The following is a 17786-nucleotide window of genomic DNA, read 5'->3' on the forward strand; positions in this document are numbered from 1 at the left end:
CAGGGCAAGACCTCAGGTTTTCAGATATTTCAGGTTGGTTTCCAGTGTGATTTTGTGTTTTGTTGTTATTGTTGTTTGCAGACTGTTTAAAAATTAGGACCTTAATGAGGCAGGTAAAATGAATCCCAAGTGAGATCATAGTCTGTCTAACCTAATCTCAGGAAGGCTGTGACCAGACCAATGGAGTAATAAGTAGGCTGAAGGACCCAGCAGCTGGGTCTTGCAAGGAGGGAAGAGCTGGGGTACTGTGCAAGGCTGTCTTCTCCCTACTCCCCTCAGGCTTCCTGGGGTGAAAGCCAGACCCTCCTGGGTCTCTGTCCATGACTCAAGAGATGGCCCATGTCCAGGCTAGAATTGAGCCAGGCCAGCCCAGAGCTCAGAATCGGATGTTCACTTGGCCTCTTGGGAATCCCCCTCACCCTTTCCACCTGGTTGAGCCCTCAAAGAGGGAATGTAAGACACTAGTGCCTCCCCAAACCACATTTCCTCTGCCTGTCATTGAAGAGAATGATGCAAGACCCCCAGGACTCTCTGGGCCCTGCCCAGTTGCAGACACCATGCTCAGGCACAGGCTTTATCGTTTCTGGTGGATCGGAAGGCAGGGGCCGTCTCCAGGTGCTGCAGGCCACCCCTCCCTCCTTTCCTCTGCCTGCAACCTAGGCATGCTGCTCAGAACCAAACTAACTTTGCCCTCCCTGGGAACCAGCTCAGAGTAAGAACCATGAGACCAGCCTGAGACCTCCTGCCCAGGAATCTTAGTGCGTTGGTGGTTTATGGAGGGGCCTCTGAGGAGCCACAAATACCCCCACCCCCAATTGCTCTGAGCTTAAGCCATTTTCCAAGATATATTTTAGCATTTTTTACCTAATCCTCAAAAGGGTCTATGTGAATTTAGAAGCAAATAGCAAAAGCTGTATCAGAGTAGCTTCCCTGATGAGCACTTGATTCTCTCCTACAACAGCAAGTGGGTGGAGGGAGCCTGGAATTGACTGGGTGGCTCTGCAGCATTATCAAAGACCTGGGTCTCTCTACTGGCCTCTGCCATCTCCAGCACATTGGGCTGTTCTCATGTCAGCTCTTCCCTGGTCTCAAGATTATTGGAACTCAAAGCTTCAGACCTTCCTAGACACCCATGGAATTCAAGGAAGTCATCCCAATGGCTCCCACGACCTTCTTGGGTGCCTCCTATTGGCCCAAACCGAGTCAACCTGCCACCTAGCAATCCTACTGCTAGGAAGGGGCTTGGCTTCAGCCAATCAGGTTCCCTGTGGTTAGGGGTGGGGTGGGGAGTCTGGGGTTACTGCCCCACACCTTGGAAGAGAAATGGATACCGAGCCAAGTGGAGCTCTGCCTCAGAGAGGCAGATTTTGTGTTCAAGACACACCCCCAAATTTTATAAGCTGTTGACCCTGAGCTAGAAGGAAAGAAGAACAGTGGAGAGAGGCCCCCCAAACTCTAACAGGTACCTCCAGGAAAATTTAAGGTAGCAATGTCCTCAACTGTCTTTCACCCAAACCCTCAGGAGATGCAAGGCCCAAATATGGGGGTGGTCTGGCAGAGGGTGGCTACTTCCAGGAAGCCAAGCCAGGCCACTGCCCCCAGGCCCTCCACCTGGGTTCCTCCTCAGGGTTCATTCCACTCTTCTGAGCTGCTTCAGCACAGAACTGAGATCCTCCAAGCAGCCCCTTGGGGCATGGGGGAATGAGGCTGTTCCTTGTCAACAGCAACTTCGGGAAACAGGGAAATGGATGGCCGTGCAGGCAGTGCCTGACATGGGGAAGAAGCCCCAGAGCAGCCCAGGGACAGTAGCATTCACTGAGATTGCTGGTCAGATGAGGCTGTTGCAGTGGAGAGAGGCCTCAAGTTTTCTCAGTCCATATAGGCCCTGTCCGGACTCCTGAGGGAGCAGCCTTAAACCCTTGAGTCTTGCCTCTAAATATCGGGAGGCTACCACTGTGGCTCTAAGTGACCACCAGGGCTCACAGGTCACAGGGCTCAGCAGATTGCTTTTGCGAGAGTCCAAGAGTTTTTCTCATGAAAAGAGTTTATACAGTAAGGAAAGTAGCCTTTGATGAGTCAGCCCTGCCCCTGGGCGCCTTCCTGGGACCAAAGCCTGGCACACTGACCCTCTTTTTTGTCCCAAGCAGTTCCTTCCCCTTGGGCCAGTCCAGTAGGAGACTGTCTGAAAATGGGGCATGAACTTGGGAAGTGTGAGTCCAACTGGGTGGTCTTGGCCTTTCCGGCTCAGAGTCTCAGTGTCCTGCTGTGTGATGTGGGAACATTGAGAGGACCTAGCTGGTGGGAATGCCTGGGGAATTGTGTGTGGACATATGCAAGGGACGCAGCCAGGCCCAGGGTAATCGCTCAGCAAGTGTGAGTTATTTTGAAAATGATGGTGGAAACTTCCTCTTTCTTTTTTTGTTGGCTAGTCCAACTGACCCTTCAAAGAGTTCTGGATAGGCCTAGGTTGTACCCTCTCCCTCCCCGGGTGCCACTGGCCTGGAGCCCACCCACAGGAGACACATGGGAACTCAGGAACTGCCCCTTGACTCCAAAGAGTCCGGGCTGAATACCTCGTGACTGTATAATTAAGATGAACTTGTATACCTTAAGGGGGAAGGCGTAAAATTTGCCTAACATTTAAAGATAAAATATAAGACTTTCGAAAAATGTCCTGTCTCCTTTGGGCTGTGCCCCTGGGCAAGCCTGGGAAGTGTCCCCAGGCTCCTCTGCCCTCAGGGCCCCCAGAGGCAAAGGGCAATTCAGCTCAAGGGAGGAGCCCAGAGAGCCCAGAGGGTCTGCTGGGAAATTCTTTTTATTTTTCATGCCTAGAAACACTTTAAGGTCTTTTAAAATATTGGAAGGAGAGGGGGAGGCTAAAGGGAAGAGGATTTGATCCGTATACACCGTATGATGGATTGAAATAGCACGTGGAACACTGTTAATATGTACAATGAATGCAAGTTAATAAAAAATAAAGAATACAAGTTCATCGCAAAAAAAGTAATAAACCTCAATAAAATGAAGGGAAAAAAAATCCTGTTTCGCCCCTCCCAAAGGGAACGGTCCCAGTGATTTGATGTAATCACCAGCCATTTTCCTATTCATATCCACACAAGTGTGCACCCACACAATTGCACAGACTCGGACAGATACACACACATGAATGTACATGCTCAAAGACACAATCACAACTATAGATAGACACAGATACACATAGTAACAGAGACAGAGGCACAGCAGATGCCCACCTGCTCACCTGCAAATGTATACACAAAAGAGTACTACACAATACAGATTGTGTGTGTGTGTGTGTGTGTGTGTGTGTGTGTGTGACTGAGGGATTGAAGTCAGGGGTGCTCTACCCCGAGCTGCTTTTTATTTTTTTATTTTGAGACAGGGTCTCACTGAGTTGTTGAGGCTGACCTCAAATCTGCGATCCTCCTGCCTCAGCCTCCCAGTCACTGCAGTTACAAGCATGCCCCACTACTTCCAACCAGCCACAGATAATCACAGACACACAGAAGCACAGTCCCAAAGACACCCTGAGTGCACGCACATTCACACATTTAAAATATGAAATCAAACTATTCATACCTATCCACAGCCTCTTTCCCCCATTCTGTATTTCAAACTATAGAAAATAATCTAAGAATCCCGATGTAAAAACCTCACCATTTGAAATGCTTGCTTCATCTCTCTCTTTAAAAACCAAACAAAATGATACAGACCAGTTTAAACCCCTCTCTCCTTCCCCAGCTTAAGTTGTATCACTTCTAAGCACGTTTGTCTACTTTTGGCAACGGGAATGTCATGAACAATGACAACAGCTGTGTCTGTTTGGAACTTGGACATAAATGGCATGGAAGTGTGTCTCTTCTGGAATCCTGTGATTGTCACTTGCTTTTTGCACATCACCAGGCAGGGTAGACACCCTCTCGTGTCACTCCTTTGATGGGGTCGTGGGGCCTCTAGCTCCTGCCCTAAGTCCCCTCCCTCAGCCAGCCCCTCCCCCATCCAGTCTTCCTCCCTTCCAGACCCTCTCTGCCCCTCCTCCCCCTCCTCTTCCCTGTCCTCTCTCTCCTCCCTCCCCCACCTCTCCCCCTCCCTCCCCTGCTCTCTCCCCTCCTCCCTCCTCTCCTGCTGTCCTCCCTGGCTGCCTCCCTCCTCCTCCACCTCTAGGCAATGCAAGCCTCTGGCTGAAAAACTGGAAGGTCACCGAAGGAAGTACAAAAAGAAAACGCATCTTGATACATTTCAGAATATTATCTCCCTGCAAATTGTGACGGTTCTGATTTTACATTTAGAGCCCTTCTTAGCCTTTTAGAATTAACTTTTGCATCTAAAAAGGTCTGGATCTGAAAATGAATCTATTTTTTCAAAATGGCTAGCCAGGCTTCCAGATGAAACCAACTAGTGAAAATGTTGCATGGAGGATTTTCACTGGCAGTCGGGGGACATCCAGAGCCTCTTCTTTTTGCTTTGTTACAGAAGGAATAGGAGAATACAAATAAGTTGTAAAAAATTAAAACATTGATTCTTTTAGTAATTAGAACTAATTACAAATGAATCCCCCCACTCTGGCAATCTCATTTCCTCTTCCTAGGGAACCTCAGTCTGGTACATGTGAGAGGTTAAATTATTGATTCCAGTCTTTCCCTGCCCTGTCGTTCCTAGAGACATCTCCACTCTTGCCACAGCTTGGCTTTCGGGTGGGCAGAAAGAGCTTCCCACCCTGATATTGGGCTTCACCGAAGGGAACTTAGCAGATCATGGCTCCAGCCGACCTGAGTTCGGTCGTGCCAGCACTGAGTCTGTCTGTCTTCTGCTGCCCCAGAAAACATGCCCCAGGCAGCAGCTGCAGGCCCCCGAGGCTGAGCCTCAGAATGAGACCTGTGGGGCGGGACTAGGAGAGCCACCTGCAGGTGCAGGAGAAATAAATGCCTCTTTCTTGTATGCCACTGAAATTTTTTTTCTGTATCACAGGGCAATAGCCGAAAAAATATAAACTATATTGTGTGTGTGTGTGTGTGTGTGTGTGTGTGTGTGTGAATACACATACATACACCAATCAGATTGGGATGTTATACATGTTCTTCTATGACTTATAATTATATAACAAATTCTATGTAACCGAGTATACTGTAAATATCATAGAATTAAGTGTGAATTTATTTCATATCTCAACCCAGCGCTAACATTTTTGGGGGTCCAGAAAAAGAGGATAAATGGAGGTCCATATCTCAGAGGTTTAAATATTTAAAAAGAACAAATGGAGCTAACTCCATTAAATCAAAATCAGTTACCTCCCCCCACCCCCAACCACCACCACACCTTAACAAATACACCTTCCTAATGACCTGGAAGGCCCAGTTCAGCCTAGAATTTGTGGATTCCTTCCAGTGGTGTGCTGGAATGTGGTGGCTTGGGAACAGCTGTCTCTGGCCTCCCTCTGTCCCCACACCTGGCTCCTTTCTGCACATGGGGCCTGATGTGTTCTGGTACTCACTCCAGCCTGCGTATCCAGCCTCTGTCCACGAATAGCTACCCAAGGCCATCATGCTGGTGGACGCTGCCCTAAGGAAGAAGAGGCCCACAAAGGCCCTGGTAGCATGATTTGGGCAGTTAGGCAGGAAACGACAGCATCCCAGGTACTTGAGCACCTGCAGACTGTCCTCTCATGCTGAGACCGTCCCTTCCTGCTCTCACATCCTCAACCTCTCCCTTTCAAGGGCCCTTTCTAGTGGCCCTTACGCACCTTGAAGTTACCTCCCAGGAAAGAGCACATACCAGACTCTGACCTTCCCTGGTATCCACTGACTCCCGCTGCACCCCCAGCCGACAGAGTGGAAATAGTGGTGTCCACTTCCGGTCTCCTATCCAGCTCCCAGGCCCTCCAGAATCCACCCCAGTCTGTCTTACCTTTGTTCCCTGCACCCGCACTCCCCCCCCACCCCAACACCTCTTTCTCAGGTCATTAAGGACCTTTCTATCATTCAAGTCAAAGGACATTTCTCAGCCCTCAGATGACTAGCTTCTGGGCAGCATAGAGCTCAAACGGCCACTCCCTCCTCTTGGTGCTCTTTCCTCGGGGTGTTAGTGATTAGTGCAGCCCAAGAACTCTCCTTTCTCTTCCTCGGGGGCTCTGTGGCAACATTGTTTTCCCTGCCTCCTTTGAAATTAGATGAGGCCCTGTAAATCACTTTGCCAGCAAAACAGGAGGCAGAAACCTTCCATTCTCAGGTTCCCTTCTCTTACAGGGCTATTAAGAAGCTAGCTCAAGATGGAGCCTCCATCAACCTAGGTTCCAAAGAGACCCTGACAAGCAGACTCTCTGCTAATCTAAACTGAATGTAGAGAGTGAGGGAGAAAGAAACTTTTGTCATTTTAGGCGTTTGAAACTTTAGGGATTTTTTTTTTTTTCCCACAGCACAACCTGGCCTATACTGACTATCGCACTTGGCATCCACAGAGGGCTCACAGTTTCTTTGCCTCTCAGCTAAGCCCCCTGCTTTCAGTCCCCTTTGCAGTCCTCATCATGGCAGCCTGGTCATTCTCAGGCTCCCTCCCCTTCCTTTTCTTTCCCTTCTCTCCCTTCCCCTGTCTCCTCTCTTCTTCTTCCACTTTCTCCCTTCAGAATCTCATGCTCCATCTCCTCCCACCTGCAGAGCCTATCACCCATATCCTGGAGTCTCTGAGGCTCCTAGACTCAGCAGGTCACAGCTGAGAATCCTGATCCTGCCTGCTTCCCAACCTGATCTCCCCCCAGTGTCCCCATGTCACCCACCACTCAGTTGTGCCTGCTAGAAACTGAGAGTTGCCCTTTCTCCTTCCCACATCTCCCATCTCCAGTCCATCACCAAAGTCTGGCAAGTTATTCCTCTGACCGACCCACGATTCTCCACCATCAGTTTCATGCTGGTCCAGCGGTCGTCGTCCCTCATCTGGGTACGGGTAGCAACTCTTTCTGGTCTTGCTGCTTTTCAGTCTCATCCTTACAATCTGCTTTCCCCATGACAGCCAGAGGGATCTTTTCAAAAGATTATGGGGTTGCTTGCTCTTAAAACCTTGCAAAGGCTTCTCTTGTTCTCATGATAAAAATAACATTATCCTAAGTGGGATGTGCACACTGGCCGGCCCACCTCCCTGGTCTGCTGCCTCGTTCCCTGAAGGGTTGGAAAGCTGTGCTTTTTGCATCCCTATGAAAGGGAGGGCAAGGAAGGAGCGGGCAGAAAGAGTTGAGGTCTTTCGCAGCATCAGCAGAGGCCAACTTTGCAAGGAGTTACCCCCCATTTAGGGTGAGTGAGCAGGGTCTCGTATGCCCCTGCCCCCGTGTTGATTGTTATAAGTGTCCTTGGAGATGGGGTTTGACCTTGGGCAAGGCATTTCTCTTTCCCCGGGGCTTTTTCGGAAGCAAGATACTGGCTAAGGCTTTTTACAGGCAATAATCCCCAAAGCTGGGGAATTTGCTCTTCATCACTAAAGAGGGACTTGGCTGGTGTATCAGGGGTCCAGCACAGCTCACCTTTTGCATGAGTAGGATTCATTTCAGAATCAGTTGTCTTGGGAGGTTGAGGCAGGAGGATTGCAAGTTTGAGGCCAGCCTTGGCAATTTGATGAGTGTCTAAGCAACTTAGTGGGACACTGTCTCAAAATTAAAAATAAAATAAAATAAAAAGGGCTAGAGATGTAGCTTAGTGGTAAAAGCACCCTTGGGTTTAATCCTCAGTATAATAACAAACAAACAAATAACCCCCTACCCCCAAACAACAAAACAAAACAAAAACCAGTTATCTCTTAGTAACCATGGAGGATTGGTGCCAGGAGCCTCTGTGGATACAAAATCTACAGATGCTCAGGTTCCTCAAATAAAATGTCATAGAAATTGCATATAACCTATGCACATCCTTCCAAATACTTTAAATCATCTCTAGATTACATATAATACCTGATACAATGCAAATGTTATGTATAATATGTATAATTATTTAATCTAATAAATCATCTCTAGATTGTTTATAATCACAAATATAATACAATTATCCTACTGTATTATTTAGGCAATAACAAGGAAGAAAATTTATATATTTTCAGGATGGACATGAATTTCTTTCTCCTTTTTTTTTGACACTGGAACTTCAACCCAGGGGTGCTTAACAACTGAGCTACACCTCCAGCCCTTTTTATTTTTTATTTTGAGACAGCGTCTCACCAAATTGCTTAGGGCCTGGCTAAATTGCAAGACTGTCCTTGAACTTGCAATTCTCCCGTCTCAGCCTCCTGAGTTGCTGTAATTACAGGTGTGTGCCACCATGCCTGACTTCTTTTTTAAGTATTTTGATCTGCAATTCTTTGAATCCATGGACACAAAAGTGACAGATTGCAGAGGGTTGACTGTGCGGCTCTCCCAGAATTCTGGTGTCCCTCTCTCTGGGGGAATTTGGAAGAGGAAGGTTAATGGGTTCACTACGACCCTCACTGCTGCTATTGACCTTGAGGCTGAAACTGATACTCAACTTCTTTCTCCTTTGTTATGGATTCTGGATCCCATCTACTCGTGGCTAACAGCTCTCCTGGTCTCAGTGACTTACCTGGTACAGTAACCAAGTACTTATGCCCAAGAGGCCTGAGATCCTGGTCAACATGACCTTCTTAGGCTAGAGTAACTGTACTGCACTTATCTGTTCACTGTCAAAAATGGGTGGGGGACAATAGCTAAACTATGGAACCAACCTAGGTGCCCCTCAACAGATGAATGGACAAAGAAACTGTGATATATATATATCTATATCTATATATATCTATATATCTATATCTATATATATATATATATATATATATATATAATGGAATATTACTCAGCCTTAAAGAAGAATGAAATTATGGCATTGGCTGATAAATGAATGGAACTGGAGAATATTATGCTAAGCTAAATAAGCCAATCCCTAAGAACCAAAGGCCAAATGTTTTCTCTGATATGTGGATGCTAATTCACAATAAGGGATGTGGGGGAGAATAGAGATAATTTGGACTAGACAGAGGAGAGTGAAGGGAGGGGAAGGAGTATGTGGGTATGAATGATAGCAGAATGAATTGGACATTATTATTCTATGTGTATATATGATTTCATGACCTGTGTGACTCTACATCATGTACAACCAGATGAATGAGAAGTTATACTCCATTTATGTATGATGTATCAAAATGAATTCTACTGTCATGCTAAATATAAGAAACAAAAAGTATTTTAAAAAATGGGTGAGGGAGTGACAAGAAACACCCGAGTGTGGATTAAACAGGAGCCAAAGAGATTTCTCCCTGCCTTCCTATGTAACAAAAATGCTGCCTTGTTCTGCTGATGCGAATCCATTCTTCCTGCTAAAAGGGTGACTCTTCCTACTTTCTGGTTCCTTCGCAAAAGGAGCATGAAGTGCCCAGGCAGCAAGCAAGGTTTACAGCTCAATGGGACCCTCTCTGTGTGCCTCAGCAGAGCATTCCTCACAAGGGAACCAGGAACTCTAAGTCCTTAGAACCCAGAATTGTGTATGTGGGCAGTATCAATTCACAGGTAGGTAGAAGTGATGGTGAACAGGACATTTATGCTTCTATTCCTTAGTTTCCAAACCCCATTCACACATGACATAGTGTATTAGTTTCCTATTGCTGCTATAACAAACTGCACCAGCTTAGTGAATTAATACAACATAAATATACTGGAATTCAGGAGATCCCAAGTCCAAAATGAGTCTTACTGGACTAAAATTAAGGTTCAGGTAGGGCTGCATTCCTTTGGAGAATCCATTTCCTTGCCTTTTCCAGCTTTTATAGGCTGGCCGCTGGATTTCTCCATTTTCAAAGTCAACCAGGTCTGAACGCTTCTCCCACTGCACCACTCTGACCCTGACTCTGGTGCTTAGGACCCTTTGATCACATTGGGTCTACTTAGATAATTCAAGATAGTCTCCCCATCTCAAAATCCTAAACTTCATTGCATCCTGCGGAGAGGGTCTCTTTTGCCATGTGAAGTAACCTATTCACAGGTTCTGAGAAATAGGATGTGGGCAACTTTGAGGAAGAGGTTCATTTTCTGCCCATCATACATGGATAGAGCCATATCCAAACTATTGTTCATTGAAGATGTACCTTTTGCTCTGGGCAATGGTACCTTCTCATTGCAAAATATCACCTCTGCATTGACACTTTAGCAGAGCTTTAAATAAGCCCTGGCAGATTCAGGAGGAAATAGTACATAACATGACCAATGTGACTTAAGGCTATATGCCCATCCACACCCCTCCTTTGCTGTAAAATGAGTCCACTCACCTGACCCAATGTTCTGTGGGATCCTGTGCCATTGGACCAAATGCTCTATAAAACCCTTGGCCAGCAGTGTAGCTCAGGCCCTGTGGGCAAGGAAGGCAATCCCATACCTAGAATACATGTTTATTCCTGACACAATTAAAACACTGCATCTTCCAGAATGAAAGGGATTGCTACGGTTTCAATGTGTTCCCCCAAAGTTCATGTGTTGGAAACCCAATCCCCAATGTGACAGGGGTTGAGAGGTGGGGCCTTTAAGAGTTGATTAGGGCTGGGGCATGGTGGCCCTTGGGAGGCTGAGGTAGGAGGATTGCAAGTTTAAGGCCAGCCTCAGCAACTTAGCAAGATCCTATCTCAAAAAATAAAAATAAAAAAGGGCTGGGTATGCTGCTCAGTGGTTAAACACCCCTGGGTTCAATCCCTTGTATTCAAAGAGAGAGAGAGAGAGAGAGAGAGAGAGAGAGAAAGAGAGAGAGAGATGATTAAGTCAGGAGGGCTCTACCTTTATTCTACCCTCATGAATGGATTAATGTCCCCTCAGTCCCTACACTCCCTCTATTTTTTGCCTTCTGCTATAGGATGACCCAATAAGAAAGTTTTTACATGATGTGTCATGGTTTGAATGTGAGGTTTCGCCCAAAAGTTCACATGTGAGACAACGAAAGAAGATTCAGGGGAGAAATGTTCCGGTTATAGCCTTAACCCAATGGGATTAACTGAGTGGTCACTGGAGGCAGGGGGCGTGTGGCTGGAGGAAGTGGCTCATTGGGGGACATGGCTGTGAGGTATATATTTTGTATCTGGAAGGTGGAGTCTCTCTCTGCTTCCTGATCCTTCTGTGTCCACCACCCCCTCCTGCCATGATGTTCAGCCTCACCTCAAGCCCTGAGGAACGGAGCTGGCCTTCTATGGACTAAAACCTCTGAAGCTGTGAGCCCTCAGGTAAGGTTTTCCTCCTCTACAATTGTTCTGGTCATAGCTGTGCAAAAGTTGACTACAACAATGTGGATGGCATATCTTGGACTTCTAGATTCCCAAACCTTAAGAAATACCTGTTGTCTATAAGTCTATGAGACTTTTTCCAGCCTCAGCTGCTTTGTTACAGAACACAAAATAGACCATGACAGAAAACGGGTCCCCAGAAGTGAGGCTGTTGCTGTCATAAATACCTGAAAATGTGGAAGTGTCTTTGAAACTGGGCCCTGGGTAGAGACCAGAAGAATTTGGAGGATCAAGCTAAGAAACATCTAGATTGCCATGAACAGTGTTAAGGTCCATTCTGGAGAGAGAATCAGAAGGAGAGGAGACATGTAGGAATCACCTGAATCTTCTTAGACATTACCTGAATGGTTATCACCAGTGCAAGGCCATTCTGATGAGGTCTCAGGAGAAAATGAGACACAGGGTGTTAGAAACCGGTGGATACGCTGTATCTTTGAAATACAAGGGCAGCAAACTTAATGGGATTGTGTCCATGTCCTGAGACTTTGTGGAAGGACAATAAACTAGAATATCCGGCCCGAGAAAAAGTTAAGCAGCCACGTGTCCAAGCTTGTGGTGGCTTATAGGACACGAGAGAAAGAAATGATTTAAAGATGAAATCAATTAAAGGGGAATTGAAATGGATCGACTTGGGAGACTTTTAGCCTGGCCATGCAGAGAACGAAACAGCATGTGAGGGGGACTCTGCTAAGGGTGTGGCCAGGGACCCTTTGCCAAAGAGATCAATCTGAACAGAAGGCAGCCAGGACCACAGGAGAATACCCCTGAAGGCATGTTAGTGACCTTTGAGGCAAGCTAGGACCTTGAAGTGGGGATTCCAAAGAGGTGCCACGGGGCCTTAGTAACCACTGGCCTGTGCCACCTGAGGACTTTGATTCCAGTGCACTGGTCCGCAGACACCTAGTTGTGGCGCAAGTGAGCCCAGGTATGGCGGCCACAAGCAATGGGTTTTGGTGGGGTGAGCCAGCTCTGGATTTTCCTCTTCCATTAGACAGTCACACTCCCCGTCATGTGGCCATCAAGCTGGGTGGAGGGAGGGGCCTTGGGGCAACAGTGTCAGGCAGGAGAGCCCAAGCTCCCGGCTCCTGTGTCACTTCTATCTTATGATGGATGCTGGGTGCCCACTTGACCATCAGATATGGTAAGTCTGATGGGACTCAGATCTTTGCAGGGTGGAGTGTAGTTAAGACTTCATTTCACTTGGGGTCCTCTGGTCAGATTGACACCAGGCCCAGAGCATGCCAGGAGTGGCTTTTCAAAAGGTTTGTACTTTTCCACGTAAAATAGCCTTGTGACAGAACTTTAAGAGGCTGGGTTGCAAATCTCCCTTCGGGGATATCTTTACCGATACTGGTACCTCTAAGACCATAGGGTCCTCTGGGTCCTAGGGCCCAGGACCTCTGGCATTCTGGCCCTACTCTGGACTGGCCCAAAGTGGTCGCTCTTTCTGTCTCCTGGAGTGTGGTTTGTATTATTCCTGGCTGTGGATGATGCCTTCAGAACCTACAATCATTGTGCTTCCTCTTTGAGTAGGGAGGTGGAGCATGCCATTATTTATTCTTCATTTTGGATGTCTGGGCATATCCCAAACTAATAGAGCTCTTAAATTTTTTCCTGATGTACCAGGCCCTGACACTTCACGTGTGCATGGGTCTTGGCAAGGCCTCCCATGTACTAGCCACCCCTGGCTCATCCCTTCTAATTAGCATGTGTCATTAATTTGGCAGATGAATTCAGTGTTTAGCAGGACACAGTCAATGTCAATGCCAAATTTAGGGGGACTATAATTGGGCAGAGGGCTGGAAAGTTAACATATTGCTGGGCAAAGACTATAAATGTATACTCTTATCTTTTCCAATAGAATACAAGCTGTTCTCGGATGAGGACGGCCAAATATCTTGCGCTCTGATCATAATGTGTGCAGGCCAGGATCTCACGTTTGGCCTAGCAGCTGTACTTTTGGCCATTTAGCTGTTTTCAGCAATTCACCATCCTTCTCCAGGTTCGGACTGGTTTTAACAGGGGCCGAACTGGTCAGTTCAATAGAGATACCACAAGGACCCCACCCTTGTGTCCTTTATGCCTTAATGGGTAGCACCCCGATACCTGCCATCCCCTCAATAATTTAATAATGTTTTCTATTTACTATCTCGACAGGGGTCAAACGGTAGTTTCAGAGACATCTCCTCTGCCTACTCTACTACAAATGTCTCACCGTGCCATCCAGGGAGTCCGTGTGGGCATTATGATAACCACCAATATGCCAATTCCAATTACACACTAGGGAAATGACCACTGAGTGAATCCATGGCTCTAGGAGGCAGACCTGGGCCAGGACCACATTTAGTTCCTTCCGCCCCAGGGGCCATTACTTCTTCTATGTCCTTAGGGACCATCTTGGCAGTGTTTTTACACCACCTCCCATGGCCCTTGCCAGATATTGAATCCTGCGTCTCAGGAAAGCGTCCCCATATTGATAAACTCTCCAACACATCCCAACCTTATGTGCCCCATCTCCCACGGACTGAGCACCTTTAGAATCCAGACCCCATGGGCTCTCCTGGCTCCTTGCATGCGTGGGCTGCAGGCCCTGAAGCTCCTGTGGGCTATGGTTCTTTCGTCCCTTTATTAAGCCCAGCCTCTGGCCAGCCCAGTTAGGTTGAGACTGAACCCCTAATTATTGTCCTGCTAGCCAGAGGAAAAGTGGGGCCAGATCCTAAAGGGGGTGTATATAGCATCTTGAAAGATGGAGAGCTCAGCATTTCTGGGGAAAAAAGAACATTAATCCTTAATAGAAAAGAATGGGACACTTCTGCAGACTCAGAAGAATCAAGGCAATTGAAAGACTTGTTTGGGGGCTTATCAACTCCTATGCCTCCTCCCCAATGTCAGAGTGCCATTCGTTCCCCAACAGAGCATGACCTTGGCACAGCAGATCTACTTAAGTGGAGAGTTTAACTTTCTTTAGAACTCAGCTGCTCGGAGGTCTCCTGCTGTCTCTGTCCTCCAACTGCAGGACATGAGAGCTTCCTTCTATGCTATCAAGGAGACCCTCTGGCTTTCACACTCAGCTCTTAATTACTCTCAGCCTTTTGTTATCATTTTTTCAAAGTGTTAGTTCTGCTTAGTAATAACCACCTAACGCCACTGATTCTGTTTTCTCTTGATATTTCCCCAATCCCTAATACACTGCCCCCACCATTGCATTTTCTTCCAGGGGTAAACCTGCTAATCCAATGGTGAAAGTTTTGACAATTGCACTGCCTCCTTATGACAGGGGCTGCCTGTGTTCCACCTACCACTGTTGCCAGGCAATGGTGAGATGGGTGATCAAGCTCCCAGATCCCCAGTATCCATCTTCTCAGGCTGTTGCTGGTTGTGTTCTTTGGGAGAAGAACTTGATAGATATCAGCTTACAGGAGGCTTTTAGGAAGGGCTCTCAGGTTCCACATCTGTGGGATGGAGGGGAGGTGAGCAGGACTGGGAAAAGGAAGAAGTTGGGCTGAACGCCGTATTAGTTTCCTATTGCTGCTATAACAAATGAGCACACATGTGGTTTGAAACAACACAATTTTTTTTTTCTTCACAGTTCTGGAGTCCCAAGCTTTTGAAATGGATCAGCAAGGCTGTATTCCTTCCTGGTACACTAGAGAAAAACCCATTTTCTAAACTTTTCCAGTTTCCAGAGGCTTCCTGTCCTTCTTGGATTCTTCTATCGATCTCACTTTTGCTTTCATTGTTCATTTTCTTTGACTCTGACCCTGATGCCTCCCTTTTATAGGACCCTGCAATTGCATGCTGCCCATCTCAGCAGCCCAGGAGGATGTCCTCAGCCCTAAGTCCTTAATCACATCTGAGAAGCCCCTTTTGCCAGAGAGGGCAACATAGTCGCAGTTTCTGAGGACTAAGATGTAGACATCTCTAGGGCGGGTTGTAATTCTGTCTACCATAGATGCAATCAATCCTCACCAAGGCTTCAGCTGAGCTCACATGGAGCTTGATGCCGAGAGGCCCCTTCAGAATTATTGGGGTGAGAAAGCTGAAACTTGGTACCTGATGTCAATGAATCATGGGGTGTGGGTGTGACCTTGGGAAAGCAGCTGTTTTTAGCCTGGCAATGCCTAGGAGGGCCAGCAGCACCCCAGGGCCCAGGGGGAGGAGTCCGTCCTTCACAAAGGAGTCTGGGTTGCACCTCCGTGGCCTCCACACAACCCTGTTTTGTAAAGTTAGCTTTTTCACTGCTGCGATCAACATACCTGACCAGAACAGCTTGGAGGAGGAAGAGTTTATTGAGGCTCATGGTTTCCGAGGTCTCAGTTCATACATTGGTGGCTCTGTTACTCTGGGCCCAACGTGAGGGAGCACATCTTGGGACAAGGGCCAGCAGAGGAAAGCTACTCAGTTCATGGAGGGGTCAGGAAGCAGAGGGGGTGGGAGGGGCTTCAGGGAAGATGAATCCTTCCAGGGCACACTTCCTTTATAGGCCATGCTCCTACCTGCCTACGGTTACCACCCAGTCAGCCCATTTAAACTAGGGTGGACTGATTAGATTATGGCCCACGTAATCTAACCATTTCACTCCTGAATGTTCCTACATTACAGGATATTTGTGTGTGGGGGGGTGCACTTCATAATCAAATACAAGAGCTCCTGTTTGCTCACCCCAGGGCATTTGTACATTCTTCCCTTGTCTCCCACTTGTCCTTCTGAACTTGGCTCAATCATCATTGCCTCCAGGAAGACTTCCCTGACTTCTCTCTCCATCACAGCCTTTGTGAAGGTCATAATGCTACACTTTAGCAGTATCTACTATGTGGGACTTACATAGTGGATGCCCAGATTGTATTTGTTGAACCAAAGAACTAAAGAGACTTTTGCTTTCTGTATAAGTGGCTACATCATATTTGGTAACCTGGGCCGATCATATGCCATCCATTCATTTTTCCTACTGATGGAAATCCTACTGTTTCTCTTTCTTTATTATTATTGTTGTTGTTGTGGTGGTGGTGCTGGGGATTGAAGCAGGGCCTTGTGCATGCAAGGCAAGCACTCTACCATCTGAGCCACATCCCCAGCCCATCCTACTGTTTCTAATACTTTGTCAGTTCCCACAGTGCTACAAGGAGCAGCATTGAATAGCTCTGTCCCCCAGCCTGCAAATTCTAGGACAGATCTGGAGACGTGGAGCATCTGGGTGCAGGAGTCTCTCTGGGACTAGGACTAGGATTCGAGAAGAGGCTGGTTTCTCCCCAGGTAGCAGGGACCATAGCATGTCCCCTCCATTTCCGCCACTGGCACAGAAAGAGCAGAGGACATGGATCCGCAATAGGGATAGAGAAGGAGGGAAAGGCCCATCGAGGGAGCAGAGTGACCTGGGTAGAGAGAGCCCTGGTAGCACTCCAGGTCCCAGGCCTCAGGTTCCTGCCATCCAGCTGTGTATGCCCCATGTTGTAGACTTCTCCTGAAGGCCCTCTTCACCTGAAGTGGATGCCATCAAGTTTCTAATATTTGCTACCAAAAGGCACCAGCTATAACTGTTTCAGGACATACCAATTATTGTCTCAAGATGTGACTGTTACATTCCCTCTTTGGGAATTTATTGGGGTGTGTGTGTGTGTGTAGGAATGTGTGTGAGATCTATGACAAACTTTTGATTTTATTTCAGAGGCTGTGGGCTGCAAAAGTTTTACTTATGCTAAACATACACACCGGCTTGAACCCACTCACTAGCCTTGGCCATGGGACCAGTAGGTCTCTGTGCCCACCTCTGTTTAGTTCACAGCAGGGGCGGAGGCATCAGACCAGTGTTTCTGCAGGGACAGTGGAAGATCTAGTGACCACCAGGGTGGCAGAGGGCCACACCTCACTGTGGTCCTGGGTCCTGGCATGACGACACGTGGCCACTCTAAATAATGGACGTATGTGGCTGCCTCTGTTATTGGCTGAATATATGTGTCCCCCCACCAGACATTGTCCTTTGTTGAAATCCTGACCCTCCAGACAATGATATCCGGAGCTGGGTCCTTTGGGAAGGATTTGGTCATGAACAGGCTGCCCTCATGAATGTGATGAATGTCCTTTTAAAAGAGGGCCAAGGGAATCCTCTCTTTGCACCAATGTGAGGACCTAGCAAGAAGAAGGCCTTTTATGAACCAGGAAACCAGTCCTCACCAGAGACATCAGATCTTCTGGCCCTTGATCTTGGACTCCAGAACGTGGAGATGTAGTTTGTTGTTTAAGCCACACAGTCTATGGGATTTTTGTTACAGCAGCTTAGATGAACTAAGACAGCCTCTCAGTTTTCATTTTCGATCCTTTTGGATATACACACTTGACTGTGTGACTCCCCTTCTCAAAGCCGTTTGATGATTCCCCTTTGCTCTCCACACAAAGTCCCCTCTCCTTACCGTGGCCCACACAGTTACACTTGACCTGGTTTCAGCCCCCAGCCCCCACGTCCCTCC

This window comes from Callospermophilus lateralis, chromosome 18 (genome assembly GCF_048772815.1).
Source record: "Callospermophilus lateralis isolate mCalLat2 chromosome 18, mCalLat2.hap1, whole genome shotgun sequence".
Lineage (NCBI taxonomy): Eukaryota > Metazoa > Chordata > Mammalia > Rodentia > Sciuridae > Callospermophilus > Callospermophilus lateralis.